At 45.8% G+C, this 20,977-nt stretch overlaps 1 protein-coding gene across 5 annotated transcripts in view; it reads left to right on the plus strand.

Annotated features, from left to right (window-relative positions):
* LOC124805094 (guanine nucleotide exchange factor for Rab-3A-like) overlaps nucleotides 1-20,977 on the plus strand; it is a 494,280-nt gene that overhangs the window by 331,870 nt on the left and 141,433 nt on the right. For 3 of the 5 annotated variants that reach the window (XM_047265532.1, XM_047265534.1, XM_047265536.1), the window contains exon 4: nucleotides 18,164-18,328. The exons of the other annotated variants lie outside the window; for them this stretch is intronic. The gene's annotated coding sequence lies outside the window, so the exon portion shown is untranslated. The remainder of the gene's footprint in view (nucleotides 1-18,163; nucleotides 18,329-20,977) is intronic. 5 annotated transcript variants of the gene reach the window in all.

Below are 20,977 nucleotides of genomic sequence, written 5' to 3' on the forward strand. Positions count from 1 at the left end.
CTTCCTTCCCAATCCTTCCCTAATCCGATGAGACCGATGACCACGCTGTCTGGTCTCCTTCCCCACACCAACCAACCAACCATTAATGTAGTAACTTTTTCATAATACGGGGCCACAGTCATAATATATTTCTTTAAAGTCGGTACCGCCATTAGACTGGTGTTTATTTACAGTGTTACATTTACACTTACCCAATCATGAATTCGGCTTTAAAGTACGATTATTAAGTGTTTTAAGTGTTATAAATTATGTATTTCAACACGACAGTATGCCATCTTAGGCAACACAACTGAGGCGACACGTCATAGTCGCTTGTGAGGAACTTCATCACCACCATTGCTATCGTGTAAGATACTATTGCGTCTTGCCATTGTTGTACTTTACATACGACCAGAATTGCTTTGGGTTTTCTGCCACATATGGGGACAGAGTTTCGTTGTGGAAACTACTGAAAGCATTTCACACTGAAGTTCATGCTAACTGTCTGTAAAACTTCGAAAATGTTCGGGGATTGGCGTTCTTTTAAATTTGGCATGCTTTCTTTGCATCGATAAAATGGGGGCCAGTTATCCTTCCTCCCATAATGGCGCACCATACATTAACCCGCCAAGGTCGCTGATGTTCTACTTGTCGTAACCATCGTGGATTTTCCGTTGCCCAATCGTGCACATGGCACTATGGTAACACAGCAAGCAGGATTTTCCCAAAGCTGGCTGGTTTACGTTACCGCTGTTGGTGAGTGACTCTTCGTCGCTAAATAGAACGCGTGCAAAAAATCTGTCATCGCCCGTAATTTCTCATGTGCCCAGTGCCAGAAGTGTACACGACATTCAAAGTCGTCGCCATGCAATTCCTGGTGCATAAAAATTTGGTACGGGTGCAATCGATGTTGATGTAGCATTCTCAACACCGACTTTTTGAGATTCCTGTTTCTCGCTCAATTTGTCAGCTACTGATGTGCGGATTAGCCGCGGCAGCAGCTGAAACACCTACTTGGGCATCATAATTTGTTGCAGGTCGTGGTTGACGTTTCACATGTGGCTGAACACTTCCTGTTTCCTTAAATGACGTAACTATCCGGCGAACGCTCCGGACACTTGGATGATGCCGTCCAGGATACCGAGCAGCACACATAGCACACACCCGTTGGGCATTTTGATGACAATAGCCATACATCAACACGATATCTACCTTTTCCGCAATTGGTAAACGGCCCATTTTAACACGGGTAATGTATCACGAAGCAAATATCGTCCGCTCTGGCGGAATGTTACGTGATACCACGTACTTATACGTTTGTGACTATTACAGCGCCATCTATCACAAAACGAAAGGAGTGGTCCAACTAAAAAATTCATATTTCTTTACGTACTACACGAATATGTAATAAAAATGGGGGTTCCTATTTTAAAAATCGCAGTTGATATCCGTTTGACCTATGGCAGCGCCATCTAGCGGACCAACCATAGCGCCATCTGGTTTCCCCCTTCAAGCTAGACAAGTTTCGTTCTTTGTAGTTTTTTCGTTTGACGCTTATTTCGTAAGATATTTCGCCCAGTCCCGATCAATGGACCATCCTGTATATCTATCTTTTCGTGTGCCAGTCTTCTTTTATGTCGTACACAGTAAACAGTGCATTTGGGGCCTTTGGCTCACTGGTGACTGCCGCTATGATACTTCATCTCTGTTGACGGGATAGGAATACAGATAATAAGGAGTCACCTCCAGCGTGTATTACTCGGTAGCTTGCAGGCTGTGTACGTGGTGGCACTGTCAGTGGCTTCGGTCCTGCTCCCTTCAGCCCCCGCGTTGCCTGACAGAGGACGCGGTGCTCGGTTAGCTGCGCTGGAGTCGCTCCCCGACCCCCCTCGGCTCGGCCGTACACGGTTCGTGCGTCAAAGCGCTGTGACGCCACGTGAATAATTAGGCGGTCGCCGGAATCCCCGCAAGTGCGCCGAGCTGCGCGGGTCAGGTTTCCCAGCACGTGTCTGCCGCAGCAGCCGGCCCTGTGCTCTGCTTGCGCTGCCCTAGGGGCCGCGGAAATCTGGCCTGGCGGCTGCGCCCTCTGGACCCTTGTCAGCCCTTCTCCAGGGCCGTACCAGGGGAGCAGGCACAGACGGGCTCAAAAACTGATCGAAAAAAAGAAAAAACAGAAAGAAAGACGGTATAGTTGGGGTACATGTGAGCGTTTTTTTGCTCCCAGACAGTTAGGTACTCCTAGACAGTACTCGCAGAATTGTTTACACTTTGGGCGAATATTCGCTCATAGTTGCTGTCTGATAGTTCCCTGCGAGTACTTTCTGTAAGTGTCTGGCAAGCAACATGTGTGTGCGAGGTCGCAAAAGGCGGATGATGTGTACGGCACTCGACGAAGCCCCACATAGTGTATACAATGTGTAAGTAGGCTGTTTAGGTTTTTTTTATTGGTAACGCCACGTAGCGCTCTGTATGAAAATCACTGGCTGTGCTGTGTGCAGTATGTGGCTGGTTTGCATTGTTGTTTGCTATTGTAGTGTTGGGCAGTTGGCTGTTACCAGCGCGTAGCGTTGCGCAATTGGAGGTGAGCCGCCAGCAGTGGTGTATGAGGGGAGAGAGATGGCGGAGTTTTGAGGGCGGATGATCTGGACATGTCCATCAGACACAGTAAATTTGTAAGACTGGATGTCATGAAATATATATATATATATATATATATATATATATATATATATATATATATATATATATCAAAACCTTTCGTTTGCTAACTATGCCTATCGGTAGTTAGTGCCTTCAGTAGTTAGAATCTTTTATTTAGCTGGCAGTAGTGGCGCTCGCTGTATTGCAGTAGTTCGAGTAATGAAGATTCTTGTGAGGTAAGTTATTCACGAAAGGTATAGGTTATTGTTAGTCAGGGCCATTCTTTTGTAGGGATTTTTGGAAGTCAGATTGCGTTGCGCTAAAAATATTGGGTGTCAGTTTAGTGTTGATCCGAATAGGCAAAGAGAGAAATGTCTGAGTACGTTCAGTTTTGCTCAGCTGTTTGAAAAGCAAATAATGTAGGAGGTTTATCAGCACAGTCATTCATAAATTTTTGTAAGGGGACGTTTCATACATGCAACCACAACATTGCCTGCTAAAGCCATGATGCTACGGAGCGTATTGAACTGCTTAGTCGAGTAACTCGCGATAGTGCTACCGTGTTAGTGGCGTTGATAGAAAGCACAGCAATGGCAACGATAAACAAAGCAAACACTGCATTGTATCTACGAGACGTATTTTTCAAGAAAGTACCGTTTTGAAATTAAAAAAAGACGTGCTAAGATATCTCAATAATTTTATTGTTACATGAAAGCCTGTACCTTAATCTACTTTTCTACATAATTTCCGTCAATATTGAGGCACTTGTCATAACGTTGTACCAGTTTTTGAATACCCTCCTCACAGAAGCCTGCCGCCTGACTTGTTAACCACTGCATCACCACTGTTTTGACTTCGTCATCGTCTTGAAGACGCTGACCGCCCAGGTGTTTCTTCAAGTGCAGGAACAGATGGTAGTCACTGGGCGCAAGATCGGGGCTGTACGATCTAGTGTTTCCCATCGAAAAGATGTGATGAGATGTTTTGTCTGATTCGCCACATGCGGACGGGCATTGTCTTGCAGCAAAACGATGCCCTTGCTCAACTTCCATGGACTGTTGCTTTGATTCTGGTGTGACGTAGGGCACCCATGTTTCATCGCCCGTAACATTTTGGGTTAAGAAATCATCACCGTTGTTGTGGTACCGCTCAAGGAAAGTCTATATGCACTGTCTAAACGTTTGGTTTTGTGCTCATCCGTCAACACTTTCGGTACCCAACGTGCGCACAATTTTCGGTAATTCAAGTGCTCGGTCACAATGCCATACAAAACACTACGAGAAACATTAGGAAAGTCATCCCGCAAGGAGGAAATCGTAAAGCGTCTGTTTTCTCTCACGTTATTGTCCACTTCCTGCACCAAACTTTCATTAAGGACCGAAGGACGCCCACTCCGTTGTTCATCATGCGCATTTGTGCTGCCATCCTTAAATGCTCTCACTCAGTTTCTTACCATTCAATCACTCATAATGTTTTCTCCGTAAACTGCAAGATCTCACAATGAATATACACTGCTGGCCACCGTAAATGCAACACCCTGAAGGAAGCATCCTAATAAAGTGAAATTTACACCATGAGTTTGCAGCGATGAGATATGCAACTGATTAGAATTTCAGCGCAGACGCACATCACGCGCGCCTGTGGCGCCACCTCATAGCGCCATTTAAGGCTTGGCGATTTCGACGAGTGTACGTTCGGCACGTGTGTTTACCTTGTGGTTGTTTCACAAGACGATCAGTTATGCCTCGTAGACAGCAGCGAACATCTTTTGATCAAGTATCCGAGTTCGACAGAGGAAGGATAGTGGCTTACCGAGATTGTGGATTGTCATACAGAGAAATCGCTAGTCGTGTTGGACGAAACCAAACAACTGTAATGCGGATATGTGACCGTTGGATGCAGGAGGGTACGACGGACCGACGTGGTCGATCGCATTCACCTCGGTGCTCCACTGCACGTGCTGATAGGCAAATTGTGCGCATGGCAGTGACGGATCGCTCAGTGACATCCCGAACCATAGCACAGCACATTGCGTCTGTAACGCATCATCCAGTGTCTGCGCGTACCATTCGACGCCGTTTACAGCAGAGTGGTCTGTCCGCAGGACGTCCATTGCTTCGTCTATCACTGACGCAGAACCACAGACGTCTCCGTCGCCAATGGTGTGATGACAGACGGATGTGGACGGCAGAATGGAATGACGTTGTCTTTACTGACGAGGCACGCTTCTGTCTGCAGCACCACGATGGTCGGATTCGAGTGTGGAGACACCGTGGAGAGAGCGTGCTGGACAGCTGCATTATGCACCGCCACACTGGTCTTGCACCGGGTATTATGGTATGGGGCGGTATTGGATATTACTCTCGCACGCCTCTAGTACGCGTTGCCGGTACTTTAAATAGTCGGCGCTTCATATCCGAGGTGCTGGAGCCAGTTGTCCTTCCTTACCTTCAGGGCTCGGCCACAGCCGTATTTCAACAGGATAATGCGCGACCTCACGTGGCACGCACGCATTGTCCAAAGGTTCTTCGTCAACAACCAGATTGAATTTCTGCCCTGGCCGGCTCGCTCTCCGGATCTTTCGCCGATAGAAAACATGTAGTCCATGGTTGCTCAACGAGTGACCCAGATTACATCCCCAGCTGCCACACCAGATGATCTTTGGCAACGTGTGGAAGCTGCTTGGGCTGCTGTACCCCAGCAACACATCCAACGTCTCTTTGACTCAATGCCGAGACGTGTGGCAGCGGTGATCTCCAACAATGGCGGCTACTCTGGCTACTGATTCTGGCAGGAACCACATGTCGCAGACGTCTGTAAACGTAATCATTTGATACTTGGTCAACATGTTATCTACAAAATAAATTTTGTTGTGCTACCTCTTGTCTTTCTTGGTGTTGCATTTACGGTGGCCAGCAGTGTAGATCGTTTTTAGGCCTTTAGCACTAAGAAATCTTATAACAGCCCGTACTTCACAGTCGGCGGGACTCAAGATTATCGGAGGCATCTTAAACATTCAGTACACAACGTAAAGAATGAAGAATCAGACTGTAATGGCGTCAGTGCGTAGATTAAGGTACAGGCTTTCAAGTAAAAATAAAATTATTGAGATATCTTAGCACGTCTTTTTTTAATTTCAAAACGGTACTTACTTAAAAAAAACACGCCTCGTACAACAATAGTTGCCGAAGTTGGCATGTCGTCGGAAAAGAACCCAAGGGATTCCGCAGAGTGATAAGGGAGAGGCAGAGGTAATATTAGCGTTTCTGCAAGATGAGCCAGTGAAATGTGTGGTATCGTATACGCTCGACTGCGCGGACAATGTATATGAGAAGTACAATGATTACGATACGTGCTTAACAAGTGAAGGTGATACTGAAATAGCCGGCCGCGGTGGCCGTGCGGTTGTAGGCGCTCGAATCCGGAGCCGCGCTGCTGCTACAGTCACAGGTTCGAATCCTGCCTCGGGCATGGGTGTGTGTGATGTCCTTAGGTTAGTTAGGTTTAAGTAGTTCTAAGTTCTGGGGGACTAATGACCACAGCAGTTGAGTCCCATAGTGCTCAAAGCCATTTGATACTGAAATAGGTGTCGAACCACGAAGTTCATCAGCCTTGTCAGACAGGGAGCCACAAATCTCGTCTCGAGTGAAACGTAGTGAAGGGCAACCGTTGTCCAAGGGGCGCGTGCTAAACATGATTACGTACATGCAAGATCATTCACAGCTTTGTAAAAAAGAAATTACGGACAGATTTCGAATTAAGTCCGCAGCAATATGACCGTGTAGTGCATAAGAAAAAGTACGTATATTCAAGGGAGGGCATGGCGCACGTTTTACAAAAACTGACGTTTGTACTTTTCGAGGACGCTCGATACAGTTTACAGGATGCGCATGATTGTGACCTACTACATTACGCACAGCAAACTGCGCGGGACATGGATCACAGTGATTCCAAGGGAGACAGTGGACGGCTGCGTAACTTCAAACAGGGCTGCAGAAGACCTAAGATAAGAAGATACGGAAGTTTCAAACAAAACTTCAATTGACGATGCACAGCAAATTACGGAAACAGCAAACTTATCCCTTTGTTAAGTAAGGAATCTGTTTTATCTGTTTTCTACTCCGACCAATCAGAATTTGAAGAGGAAGTGAATATGAAAGAAACCGTGGAAACTAGAGAAGCCGAGAGAGTTTATCAAGATCAACTAACATCAGTGCCTTAACGCATTAGTGTACAGTTACGGCGATTGGATGGTAAATTGGCTGGAAAGTTGTTTGTTGGGCTGCGAGAAGTTGGAGGTGCCCTGCCCCGTTACGACTCTTTGTCGTGTTCCTGATCTTTTCAAGGGCAGTAGTGAATATTTACGTCACAGCAAGCAAGAGCTGGAAAACGGGCGTAAGAGAACTGCAGCTATGGTATGAATACTGCTTTTGGTCAAAGTAACTGGCTGTTGGTTGATTCCTAGTCTGCGCATAAAAATCATATTCGGTAGAGCAAACTATCCGTCCTTAAAAGAGTGACATTTCAACTTATGCCACGTGTGGAACCACTGGATAAATTCAGCCTCTGGATGCTTGTTTTTTCGGTACCTGTAAAACATTTTATCGTACTGTCTGCAGCTACGCCTGCTTTCTTGATAAGCTCCATCACAGACTGTTTCGCATTCGGTTGCATGCCATCACATTCCTTAAGTTCTCATCGCTCCGTTGGACCAGTATGATTCTATATGCATTATTTGAGAGTGAATACATACTTCAGCGTCGTGTACGGTTTGTAACTTCCAAGGACTTCACCTTCGACCCTGATGGTGCGAACCTTTGTCATCACTGTAGCGCGCCATTTTTGATTCGGTGTTCGTGCAAGTTAATGGTTTGTTTTGAACATTTCTTGAAAGTCGACGATGTCCATTTTGTGAAGTGTAATACAAACATCCCGTATAAGGTTGATCACTGCACCTCCTGGACACTCATTTCTGTTCAAATGGCTCCGAGCAATATGGCACTTTACATCTGATGTCATCAGTCCCCTAGAACTTAAGAACTACTTAAACTTAACAAAGCTAAGGACATCAAACACATCCATGCCCGAGGCAGAATTCGAACCTGCGACCGTCGCGCGGTTCCGGATTGCTCATTTTCTGTCGTCCACTTGATGGACATGGTGAGTCATTAGCATCTACTATTTTTCTTGTCAACTGTCAATACAACACTTTCAAATGTGAACTTGTGACCTCGCAGTCAAAGGGTTCCTTGTAAGTAGTGTTGTAGCGTGGCGTGTGTGCTGATTATTATGAACAGGACATAAAAATGCAGCGTTCATAGGCTATATTCGTTATCTGCTGTTCTTTCGCTCCCTCTAGTGTAAACGCTTGTCGGCAGATAAAAGCGACTGCGACTGACAGTGAACACTGGCGAATGCGCATTCCCTTGTGTTCGCCTCCACTCTCTCCGGTGTACCAAGCGAGGTGGCGCAGTGATTAGCGCACTGGACTCGCTTTCGGGAGGAAGACGGTTCAATCCCGCGTCCGGCCATCCTGATTTAGGTTTCCCGTGATTCCCCTGAATCGCTCCAGGCAAATGCCGGGATAGTTCCTTTGAAAGTTCCGCAGCGTATAGATTAAATAATAGCGTCGATAGGACCGAACCTCTGCTCGTGTGCCGGGGCTCTATGTATCCCTCATCTTGTTGTATATTCAATGCTCTATTGCTCAGTAAATGGTATAGACTGCGAATAGACATACTAGGCACGTCAAGGTTTTTCAACGCTGACAGTGGGAGCAGAACACAGTCATAGGCTTTGGAAAGGTCCTATAAACTGCTAGCAGATACTACTTGTCACTAAGTGAAATCTGCATGTCAGTTACTAAAGCGATGTCAGCAGAAGTGCCTCGACCTTTTCTAAAACTCTATTGCCCGTTTGGAGGAAGATACTGATTTCTACTCACTATTACAATTATACGCTCTAAAGATTTGTAAAAACATGACGATAATGTTAGTAGCGTATATGATGTGGCTGCCTCCCACTCTTGTCTTGTAAATGGGGACAATACGACCAGTTTTCAGCTCCGGAATATCAATGTGAGTGTACGATGCTGCATGACTAAATCTGAACAGTTACCGTTTTCCCACCTCTGGAACCAGCCGCATCATAATATATGTTGTCCGGTCTGGGAGCGGTATTCGTATCTTGTGCCAGTGTCCTGTGAAGATTCTTGTCGCAGAATGGTTCACTGAGATGATGAAGCTGGTCATCCTCCAGTTGGACGTTTTCCATACCGTGTATCACTGCCCGTTCGGCGCGACGGAGTGTGAAATTGCAGTCAGAACGGGTGGCGAGCGCATGACGAATGTATCACACCTAGCGGACGTTCTGAGAATACGATTTATATTATTGTAAATTATTGTGGATTGGTTCAGACTGTCACAAAGGATTTACCAGCTGGTCCTTTCCTTTCTTTTCAATAGGTACTTGGCTTTCGCCTGTACACGATTGAATTGCACATAATGTTCAGACGTTGGGCGTCGCCTATAAGCTTCCAAAGCTACCCGCATTTCTGCAATAGCAGTAGTACAATCTTCATCCTACCAAACTGGTGAAAGTGCACTATGTACTGTCCGCGCGGAACGAACTACAGCGTGGTAGCGCGGTATCGACATCGTGATCCATCATTTGTAGTAAATTATCATAGTTTTCGCAGGCGTTGTTGCGTTCAGCATAGTTGGTCAGTTCCTCCGCAATCTTCACTTGACATGATCGCCAGTTGACCTTGCTAGTATTCCATTTCTACAGTGGAAGAGTACCGGCATGCGCGCAATATGGTAGTATTATCAAAATTGGTTGGTGGTCCATGCAGTTTCATGCAGTACCGGTACCCCCCACATGGCGGCTATCGCAGTGGTAGGCGATGAGAAACAAATGTTCACAGAACTGGGTTGTTGCATTGACCTGGTGAGCCGAATAGGTGTACAATCATTTAGTATTGTAAGGTTGTCCTGTTCTGTTACCTCCGCTATCAGTGTTCCTATTCTGTCTCTACGTGACGGATCCCAAGCTGAATAATCCACAATGACATCACCTATTATTATCTTTGGTTGCTCATTAGCGCCGATCAAATCACACAATCTTTCACAATTTATATTCGCATCTGGTGCTCGGTGTACTGATAAGAGATTTATATACCGAAGAGCTAAAGAGACTGGTACACCTTCCTAATATCTTATAGGGCCCACGCGAGCACGCAGAAGCGCCGCAACACGATGTGTCATGGACTCGACTGATGTCTGAGGTAGTGCTGGGGGGAACTGACACCATGAATCCTGCAGTGCTGTCCATAAATCCATAAGAATACGAAGGGGGTGGAGATCTCTTTGGAACATCACGTTCCAAGTCATCCTAGATATGCTCAATAATGTTCATTTCTGGAAGGTTTTGGGGCCAGCGGAAGTATTTAAACTCAGAAGAGTGTCCTTGGAGCCACTCTGTAGCAATTCTGGACGTGTGTGGTGTCGCATTGTTCTGCTGGAATTGCCCAAGTCCGTCGGAATGCACAATGGGCATGAATGGACGCAGGTAAACAGACAGGATGCTTAAGTACGTGTCACCTATCAGAGTCGTACCTAGACGTATCAGGGACCCATATCACTCCAACTGCACACCATTACAGAGCCTCCACCACCTTGAACAGTCACCTGCTGACATGCAGGGTCCATGGATTCATAAGGTTGTCTTCACAGCCGCACACGTCCAACCGTTCGATATACTTTAAACGATACTCACCCACCCAGGAAACATGTTTCAAGCCATCAACAGTCAAATGTCGGTTTTGATGGGCCCAGGCAGGGCGTAAAGCTTAATGTCGTGCGTCATCAAGGCTACACGAGTGGGCCGTCGGCTCCGAAAGCCCATATCGCTGATGTTTCGTTGAATGGCTCGCATGCTGACACTTGTTGATGGGCCACCATTGGAATCTCGAGCAATTTGCGGAAGGGTTGCACTTCTGTCATGTTGAACGATTCTCTTCAGTCGTCATTGGCCCCGTTCTTGCGGGATATTTTTTCGGCTGCAGCGATGTCGGAGATTTGATGTTTTACCGGATTACTGATATTCACGACACACTCGTGAAATGGTCGTTCGGGAAAGTCCCTATTTCCTCGCCACCTCGGAGATAATGTGTCCCATCGCTCGTGCGCCGACTATAACACCACGTTCAAACTCACTTAAATCTTGATAACCTGCCATTGCAGCAGCACTAACCGATCTAACAACTGCGCCAGACACTTTTTGTCTTACGTAGGCGTTGCCGACCGCAGCGCCGTATTCTGGCTGTTTCGTACCTCTGTATTTGAATACGCATGCCTATATCAGTTTATTGTGGCACTTCAGTGTGTTATGTCCAGTAGCCTTTCAAGTCACTCCTACTGCATCACCAGTTTCGCACAGATCTACATGCAGGGGCGTGTAGTCAGTTCCATGTTTAATCAAGATAGCAGTATCGCCATATCCATCATCGCGATCTCTTCGCGGGAAATGATAGCCCGGAATTGAAATATGCTGAGTCGGATGTAGCACCAACGCAGACTGATATGTCGTGCCGGCCGAGCGGTTCTAGGCGCTTCAGTCCGGAACCGCTTTACTGCTATGGTCGCAGGTTCGAATCCTGCCTCGGGCATGGATGTGTGTGATGTCCTTAGGTTAGTTAGGTTTAAGTAGTTCTAAGTCTAGGGGACTGATGACCTCAGATGTTAAATCCCATAGTACTCAGAGCCATTGAATCATTTGAACTAATATGTCGCGTGTTTTGGGGAAGCCAAGCAAACTGTCTTTATTTGATCTCAGCGAGCGCGCATTCCACTGTAATAGACGTTTAACAACCGTTAGCCAATAAGGACAGAGGATGAAGTGAGCGTTGAAAGAAAGATTTCTTTGATACTTGTTCCAAATGTAGAGGTCGTAAGCTGTAGCGGCGGGATAACTTGATGGACTATCATCAGTACGTTGTCACAAACATGTCTGACCAGATTATCTGTAATGGGCGAATTGTCTGGCAATCCGTTCTGTTTTGTCTGGTAGGGATTACCGGAAATACGACCTGTCACATAGACTTCTTGATAAAATTTGCTGTTTCGGTTGTTAAAAGACAGATTGCGTGATCCCAGGTAAACCATTTTTATGTATCATCAAAAGCCTTAAACATAACAGCGAAACATCAACGATGTACCGCGGATGTAAGCAACCATAATGATCAGTTCTTTCGTGTAGTTCAGATTTTAATCAGCATAATAGCATATTCGTGCTGGTTTACGTTCAAGGAAATTAATTGTGCTGTACATATTCTGTAAAAAGAATTACAAAGCTTGTGCTTGTTCACCCCCTTCCCGCTATTGCAAGCGTCTAATGCATTCATAGTCTGACGTCTCCAGTAATCCCCTTCAGTGCTTTGGCAATTTTCTGCCAATTGTATTGCTTTTCCTGCCGCATTCGTGCTATGAATCTCTCGGATTCCAGAAGCACGTAAGGTGTCTATATTCTTCTACCAGCAACAATACATTTTGTTCGGTGACCACAACGTCCCTCATGCAACACATAACAACAACAACAACAACGACGACGAAAATGACGACAACAACAACAACAGAAGCTGGCAAGAAAGCATACGAAAGATTTCCGTGCGGCTGGGGGAGAGTACGCGAACTGTCTTTGATGGTACGCTAAAAGGTCGGTAACCAGCGTAACACTGGGGCACACAAGTGAAGGCAAACTGGGCACGGCCGAATGTCGTTTGCTGAACGCGCGCGCCTGGCGTTTACACCAGATAGAATTCTTTTTCGGCGTTGCACGTCCGCGTGCATTCGATTCCGGGTAAAAGGGGGCTTAATGCGTATTTGCAGAAGCACGACTGCGCATACCATTTGGAATTAAGGGGTGACTCCGGCGAACCACTCCAGTCGCTGTCGGAATCTCTTAATCGGTTTTTCTCCTTGCAAGACGAACAACGCCGTCGTAATGGAACTCGTTGTATTTGACTGTTCAGCATTCACGCGACGCTTTTCTGCTGTTTCTTGATTCGAGTCACGGCCCATGGAGGCCTCCGCTGAACTTTCGCGACCTCTGTCGTCAGTGGAACGCACCAGAAATGCGACGCTAACGAATAACGCGCAAAATGCTTCTCACGCTTAAATTTTTTATCTCCGTAGCGAAATCGCTTCCACTGTGTGATCAGTTCATTCACATAATGCGTCTAAGAACTAAATCTACTTCTGCTACCTGAATGACCGAGAAAGAAAGGAATACGCAAGAAAAGTTGGGAGTGCTGCACGAGAAGTAATAATTGAAGAAATCCACACCCAAACTGAAAAACTATCTGAACCTTTCAAGAAAAGGAGAATTTCGTTTTATGGTTATTTGGTTCGAATGGACCCGGAAAGACAATCTTAAAAAATAAAATTGACCATTTCGACAAAAATCCCAAGGCACAAATCAGTTAAAGCGAAAAAGGACTAAGCGGAAATGAACTTCAGGCGGACCAATTTTTCGAAACAGTGTTGGGAAGTTTGGAGTTTTCAGGAAAAGTTCATAAAGCGCATTATTGTATGGACAAATGAAAGAAGAAAGTAGCAGCGCGAAATTATGAAGAAATAGCGGAAGGACTGAAAATCAGAAAATAAGCCGAAATCACGAGTAAATTAATTTACATGGGACATAGATGGCTAAAATAGAAGAAAAGTGTGTGTATCGCGGGAAGACATACAGGGATACACCTACTTAGCATAACATACACTGTATTTTCGATATGAGCATCAGTGTGTCCGTAAATACATGGTCATTTCAGTATAATTCCTTATTACATCTCGATTATCCCTCACTACGAATGTACTGCATTAATAATTGTCATTGTTATTATTATTGCTATTATTATTATTAGTCTGAGAAGAGACTTGATTCATTGTAGCGGTACCTGTGTTTGGTAGATCAGAAAAAAAAGTGACTCGGATAAAATAGGATGAGACTAAAAGTACGTTAGCCGATTGCGGTAACGCCACTATTCGACAGATGTCGCTCTCGTACGACATTCAACACTCCGTTCGTGAAACTTTGGACCTCGGTTTCTCGAAGAAAGCAACATATGTACTGCAGTCGCGCGAAAAACGAGCATAATTGATGCATCTGCGGTGTACGCATCCACTGTCAGACACCGTATAGTATTTGTAAATCTATAGCACTTCTCATATCACGAGGAGTTCTGCAAGTGTGAGGTGCAGTCAAATGGAAACGAGACAGACAGAAAAAAAGTAAGCATACTGTTTATTATTTCAAAAGTAAGCGCCATAACTGTTAATACATCTGTCACACTTTCATACACGACGGAAAATGGCTTCCTGGAAAATGTTTGCGGCTGTCTACGGAACACCGTGGTCGTACCCACGAGTGCAGCTCTTCGGCCGAAGTGGGAGGGCCGATATGTTGGCAAGGTTGTTTAGATTACGCTGCAGAACTTTCAAAAAAAAAAAAAAAAAAATGGCTCTGAGCACTATGGGACTTAACATCTTAGGTCATCAGTCCCCTATAACTTAGAACTACTGAAACCTAACTAACCTAAGGACATCACACACATCCATGCCCGAGGCAGGATTCGAACCTGCGACCGTAGCAGTCCCGCGGTCCCGGACTGAAGCGCCTAGAACCGCACGGCCATGCAGAACTTTCGCTGGAAAACGCTGTACACATCCTCCGTGGAACACCGATCTCTTAACGTGCAATTTCCGAATTTTTGGAGTCCCAAAGAAAGATATTCGTAGCCATTGATTTGATTCGCTTGAAGAGCTGCACACTTGGATACAATCATGGTTCCGTAAACAAGTGCAGACATTTTTCCATGAAGGCGTTGATCGTTTTGTCTCACAGTCGGACAAATGTATTAAAAGTTTTGGAGACCACTTTTGAAATAATGAACCGTTTAGTTCTTTTTCTCCATCTGTCTCGTTTTCATGCGACTGGCCCTTATCGTTACATACTGAAGAAGGACGAGCGCAGAATCGCGGTCTGGGAGAGTCTTGGTGCTCGGTTCCTATTTCAGCTAGGAACATTGGGTGAAAAGCTTCTGTTATTCTCGGCCATAATGGCTATGTTTTTGGTTTAGCCCGGATCAGCAGTCATTTGTATAGCCATTCGATCGTCTTGTCTTACTGCAGCTATGTTTCGGTATATTAAGCAAGGTTTGAACGACAAACTTAGCTGGCGCCCAGGAAAATTGTGCGAATCGACTAGTTACTTTTGCAAGAGATTTTAACTGGACTAAAATTAATGCTTAAGTGATGGCACCATTTGAGTGTGCACCGTTCGGATTTTACATGCAAAAACAGTCATCCTTAAAGAGCGCAAAACCGAATCTCGAATAGATCACGTAGACAAATGGATAAATTCAAAACGAATTTTTTCAAATCCAGTAATCCTTATCCGTTGTCGATATACGATGATATAAAGCAGAGCTAAATGTAAGACGTAAAATTCGTTCTTGTGAGTTGAATGCACGCAAATGACGTAAAATGAATCAAATAAATAAGAGTTTTTTGTGAGGTTTATTTTTTGCGCGCACTACTTCTATGTTGACTTGTGCGAGTCAGTTCAAATTTTGTAGTAAGTTAGACAAATATATGTAATTAATGGTCTTTGTTTTGTGAAAGTTTTATCCGTTGCCACGAGATAAGCTACGTGGTTAGAAAAACAATAAAAAAAACGCACATCGGATCAATCGTCGCCTGAGTCAAGAAAAACGACGTCGGTTGCCAAGGTATGACGGTCTGATGTGAAGATTATGGTAGAGTAGAAGTTGGGAGCCAGAATAAAAAATGCTACTGTCGTAGCACAAAAAAGGTGAATATGTCCTGGGCAGAGTTTGGGATGTGGAAAAAGAGAACTAGTTTTTGGACTTATCTGGCAACGTCTGGGACATTCAAATCAGAACATCTCGCTTTTGTGTGAGTTAAACCTACTCCCCCAGCGCAGTGAGCGCTCTTTGACCCAACCCCTGTTACATGCATGGTGAGGGTTGTAGGAACAAATAAACAACCTTATGTGCTTTTAGAGAGAGGGATGCATCTACAGTAGAAAGTATCCGAGAATCAGCATGGATTTGCAATAGGAAATGTCTAAGAGTGGGTGTGGATCAATAATACGAAGTATCTCAGACTGGGGATCCATGCATCCTATACTGTAATGACAGGTGGTTCCATATTGCACGAAATGAGAAATTCAGTGTTGGATGACATGATGGCATCATGTAACATTACTTGCGACGATGCTTTATATTATACGATATGGGTACTAATACTAAGAAATACACTACTGGCCATTAAAATTGCTACACCACGAAGATGGCGTGCTACAGAAGCGAAATTTAACCGACAGGAAGAAGATACTGTGATATGCAAATGATTAGCTTTTCAGAGCATTCACACAAGGTTGGCGCCAGTGGCGACACCTACAACGTGCTAACATGAGGAAAGTTTCCAACCGATCTCATACAATATGAAACGTCCCCTTTGAACAATTATACATGACTGTGCTTAAACTGACACACAATATTTTTAGCGCAACGCAATCTGACTTTCAAAAATCCCTACAAAAGAATGGCCCTGACTAACATTAACCTATGCGTTTCACAAATCGCTTACCTCACAAAAATCTGCAATACAGCGAGCGCCACTACTGCCAGCTAAATAAAAGATTCAAACTACTGAAGGCACTAACTACTGATAGGCATAGTTAGCAAATGAAAGATTTTGATAGAGAACAAACAATGTATTTACCTTAATAGTGTTCAAAAGTCATAATTTATCTAGCAGTTCATGACATCCAGTCTTACAAATTTCGAAACTTCATCTCTCTCCCCCACATCCACCACTGCCGGCGGCTCACCTCCAACTGTGCAACGCTACGCGCTGTTAACAGCCAACTGCCCAACACTACAATGGCCAACAACAATGCAAACCAGCCACAGACTGCACACAGCACGGCCAGTGATTTTCATACAGAGCGCTACGTGGCGTTACCAATATAAAAACCTAAACAGCCTACTTACAACAAAAACAGCAGTTGACCGGCGTTGCCTGGTGAAACGTTGTTGTGATGCCTCGTGTAAGGTGGGGAAATGCGTACCATCACATTTCCGGCTTTGATAAAGGTCGGATTGTAGCCTATCACGATTGCGGTTTATCGTATCGCGACATTGCTTCTCGCGTTGGTCGAGATCCAATGAGTGTTAGCAGAATATGGAATCGGTGGGTTCAGGAGGGTAATACGGAACGCCGTGCTGGATCCCAGCGGCCTCGTATCACTAGCAGTCGAGATGACAGGCATCTTATTCGCATGGCTGTAACGGATCGTGCAGCCACGTCTCGATCCCTGAGTCAACAGATGGAGACGTTTGCAAGACAGCAACCATCTGCACGAACAGTTCGACGACGTTCGCAGCAGCATGGACTATCAGCTCGGAGACCATGGCTGTACTCAACGACGAACCTGGGTGCACGAATGGCAAAACGTCATTTTTTCGGATGAATCCAGGTTCTGGTTACAGCATCATGATGGTCGCATCCGTGTTTGGCGACATCGCGGTGAACGCACATTGGAAGCGTGTATTCGTCATCGCCATACTGTCGTATCATCCGCCGTGATGGTATGGGGTGCCATTGGTTACACGTCTCGGTCACCTCTTGTTCGCATTGACGGTACTTTGAACAGTGAACGCTACATTTCAGATGCGTTGCGACCCGTGGCTGTACCCTTCATTCGATCCCTGCGAAACCCTACATTTCAGCAGGATAATGTACGACCGCATGTTGCAGGTCCTGTACCGGCCTTTCTGGATACAAAAAATGTTAGACTGCTGCCCTGGCCAGCACATTCTCCAGAAGTCTCACCAATTGAAAAAGGGTGGTCAATGGTGGCCGAGCAACTGGCTCTTCCCAATACGCCAGTCACTACTCTTGATGAACTGTGGTGTCGTGTTGGAGCTTCATGGGCAGCTGTACGTGTACACGCCATCCAAGCTCTGTTTGACTCAATGCCCAGGCGTATCAAGGCTGCTATTGCGGCCAGAGGTGGTTGTTCTGGGTACTCATTTCACAGGATCTATGCACCCGAATTGCGTGAAAATGTAATCACATGTGAGTTCTAGTATAGTATATTTGTCCAATGAATACCCGTTTATCATCTGCATTTCTTCTTGGTGTAGCAATTTTAATGTGCAGTAGTGTAGAAAAGCGGAAATGTCAAGATGTTTTGATTTAAATGTCTTTGAAGGTGCCAGATAAGGCGAAAAGCTAGTTCCCTTCTGGTATTTCCGTAACTCTCCTCAGGACGTATTCGCCTTTTTTTATGCTAGGATAGGAGCATTTTTCATTCTGGTTTAGTATCTGTGGACCACGCAGTTAATAAGTGGCAATCAGTGCGTGAAAGGTGTGTGTGTGTGTGTGTGTGTGTGTGTGTGTGTGTGTGTGTGTGTGTGTGTGTGTCTCCCCAGCAGACACGGCGCCTGGTGTTGCAGGCTTGTGGTATCGCCCCGGCTTCCTGCCGCTGCTATCTCCTGCCCCTGTCCCTGCCGCCACCGCCCACGCAGCAACCGCCGCCAATGTGAAGGCCGCCTTCCAGGAACGCCGCCTCAGTCCCATCCTCGTGCCACAGCGGCCGCGGGGCCTGGATCACGGCGCGGGTGAGTACACACTGGATACTGTGGAGACCACAAGCGTGGCGAGTACGAGTATGATGCTGAGGGTTGCATACATTGGAAATCAAGGCGCCGCTGTTCGCTCCTTTCCGCTGCATTTCGGCGAGTATGACGAGTCTGAGAACAGGAGTGTGAGGCTAGTCGTAGCTTAGTATGGAAACTGAGTGCACGATCCTAGCGTTGAAAAGAAGCACTGATAAGGTAAAAAAAGAAAAGAGTGATTCTCGGGTTCATGTGGCTTCTAACAAAGCTATATGTTAATACATTGTCGAAGGTGTAACACGAAAATTAAGTGATGAATTATATGCAACAACACAACTGCTCCAGTAGAAGAACAGTGATGCTTGGAAAAGGTTCGGTGTGCAGTACCTGCTTCAGACGAGAAACATAAAAAGCACGTCCAGTGCGAACAAAATGATGAAGACCAGTGTCACAGCTATGTCCCAACGACCAAGAAAGCGCGCAATTCGTGTATTCTTTTGGGCATTGCAACTTGCGTGTATCGGCTAATAGCAGGTTTTGTAACTCATCACTTATTTCTGTAATTTTTCCGACGTCTGCTGTAAAATTTTTTTTATGGTAATGAACCACCATTTAGTGAATACACGTCGTCCTCGTGTCCGGTTTTCTTCCGCTGTCGTCACAGACCAGTTAACGTGTCGAGAGCTCGTATACGTCAAGGTCATTGTTCGAAAAAAAATGGCTCTAAGCACTAGGGGACTTAACAGCTGAAGTCATCATTCCCATAGACTTAGAACTACTTAAACCTAACTAACGTAAGGACATCACACACATCCACGCCCGAGGGAGGATTCGAACCTGCGACCGTAGCAGCAGCGCGGTTCCGGACTGAAGTGCCTAGAACCACTCGGCCACCGCGGTCGGATAATTGTTCGACATTCTCTGAATATACACTAGAGAACCAAAAAACTGGTACACTGCCTAATATCGTGTAGGGCACCCGCGAGCACACGGAAGAGCCGCAACACGACGTGGCTTGGACTCCACTAATGTCAGAAGTAGTACTGGAGGAAACTGACACCATGAATCGTGCAGCGCAGTCCATAAATACGTAACAGTATGAGGGGGTGGAGATCTCTTCTGAACAGCACGTTACAAGGCATCCCAGCTAAGCTCAATAATGTTCATTTCTGGGGAGTTTGGTGGCCAGCGGAAGAGTAAACTCAGAGGAGTATTCCTGGAGCCACTCTGTAGAAATTCCGGACGTGTGGGCTGTCGCATTGTCCTGCTGGATTTGCCCAAGTCCATCGGAATACACAATGGACATGAATGTTTGCAGGTAATCAGACAGGATGCTTACGTCGGGGTCACCTGTCAGAGCCGAATCTAGACGCATCAGGGGTCCCGTATCACTCAAACTGCACATGCCCCACACCATTACAGAGCCTTCACTAGCTTAGTCCCCTGCTGACATGCAGGATCCATGGATTCATAAGGCAGTCTCCATACCCGTACACGTCCATCCGCTCGATGCAGTTTGAAACGAGACTCGTCCGACCGGGCGAGATGTTTCCAGTCATCGACAATCGAATGTCGGTGCTGACAGGCAAAGGTGAGGCGTAAAGTTTTGTGTCGTGCAGTCATCAAGGGTACACGATTGGGCCTTCGGCTTCCTAAACCAATATCGATGATGTTTCTTTGATAGACTCGCATGCTGACACTTGTTGATGGCCCAGCATTGAAATCTGCCGGAAATTGCGAAGGGTTGCACTTCTGTTACCTTGAACAATTCTCTACAGTTGTCGGCGGTCTTTTACTGGATTTACTTGCTTACGCAGCTCCCTTCTCGTTGTTTTGGCGCTGACGGGGTTCCCCAGAGCGACATTCAGTTCTGCATTGACTTTTGCAGCTATCGCCCTATGATTTTTCGTCGCAATCCTCTTCAGTGTCCGTCTGTCACGATCGGTCAAACACGCTTTGCTCTGCGTCGTGACTTAGCGGATGATGTTTTCCGCTTTCTCCGTGTACGGGATAAACCTTCGATACGGTGTCTCGGAACAACAAACGCTTGGTTATTGAAGCACGCACTATGCGAACACCAACAATTTGCCCACGTTCGAAGACACTTAGCTCCGATGTAATGCGGGAAGTACACAGAAAGCTGTTCTGTCATGACTTGATACTTGCAGCGTGTTGACAAAATGGCACATCTCTTGCTCGTGGCCAAGTAGAACAGTGCAACTTGCAGGCGTGGCAAGCATCTGCATCTGTGTTCTACATCTACATTCATACTCCGCAAGCCACCTGATGGTGTGTGGCGGAGGGTACCTTGAGTACCTCTATCGGTTCTCCCTTCTATCCCAGTTTCGTATTGTTCGTGGAAAGAAATATTGTCGGTATGCCTCTGTGTAGGCTCTAATTTCTCTGATTTTATCCTCATGCTCTCTTCGCGAGATATATGTAGGAGGGAGCAATATACTGCTTGATTCCTCGGTGAAAGTATGTTCTCAAAACATCAACAAAAGCCCGTACAGAGCTACTGAGCGTCTCTCTTGAGAGTCTTCCACTGGACTTTATCTGTCATCTCCGTAACGCTTTCGCGATTACTGAATGACCCTGCCCTCCGTTGGATCTTCTCTCTCTCTTCTATCAACCCTATCTGGCACGGATCTC

Source organism: Schistocerca piceifrons, chromosome 7 (genome assembly GCF_021461385.2).
Source record: "Schistocerca piceifrons isolate TAMUIC-IGC-003096 chromosome 7, iqSchPice1.1, whole genome shotgun sequence".
Classification (NCBI taxonomy): Eukaryota; Metazoa; Arthropoda; class Insecta; order Orthoptera; family Acrididae; genus Schistocerca; species Schistocerca piceifrons.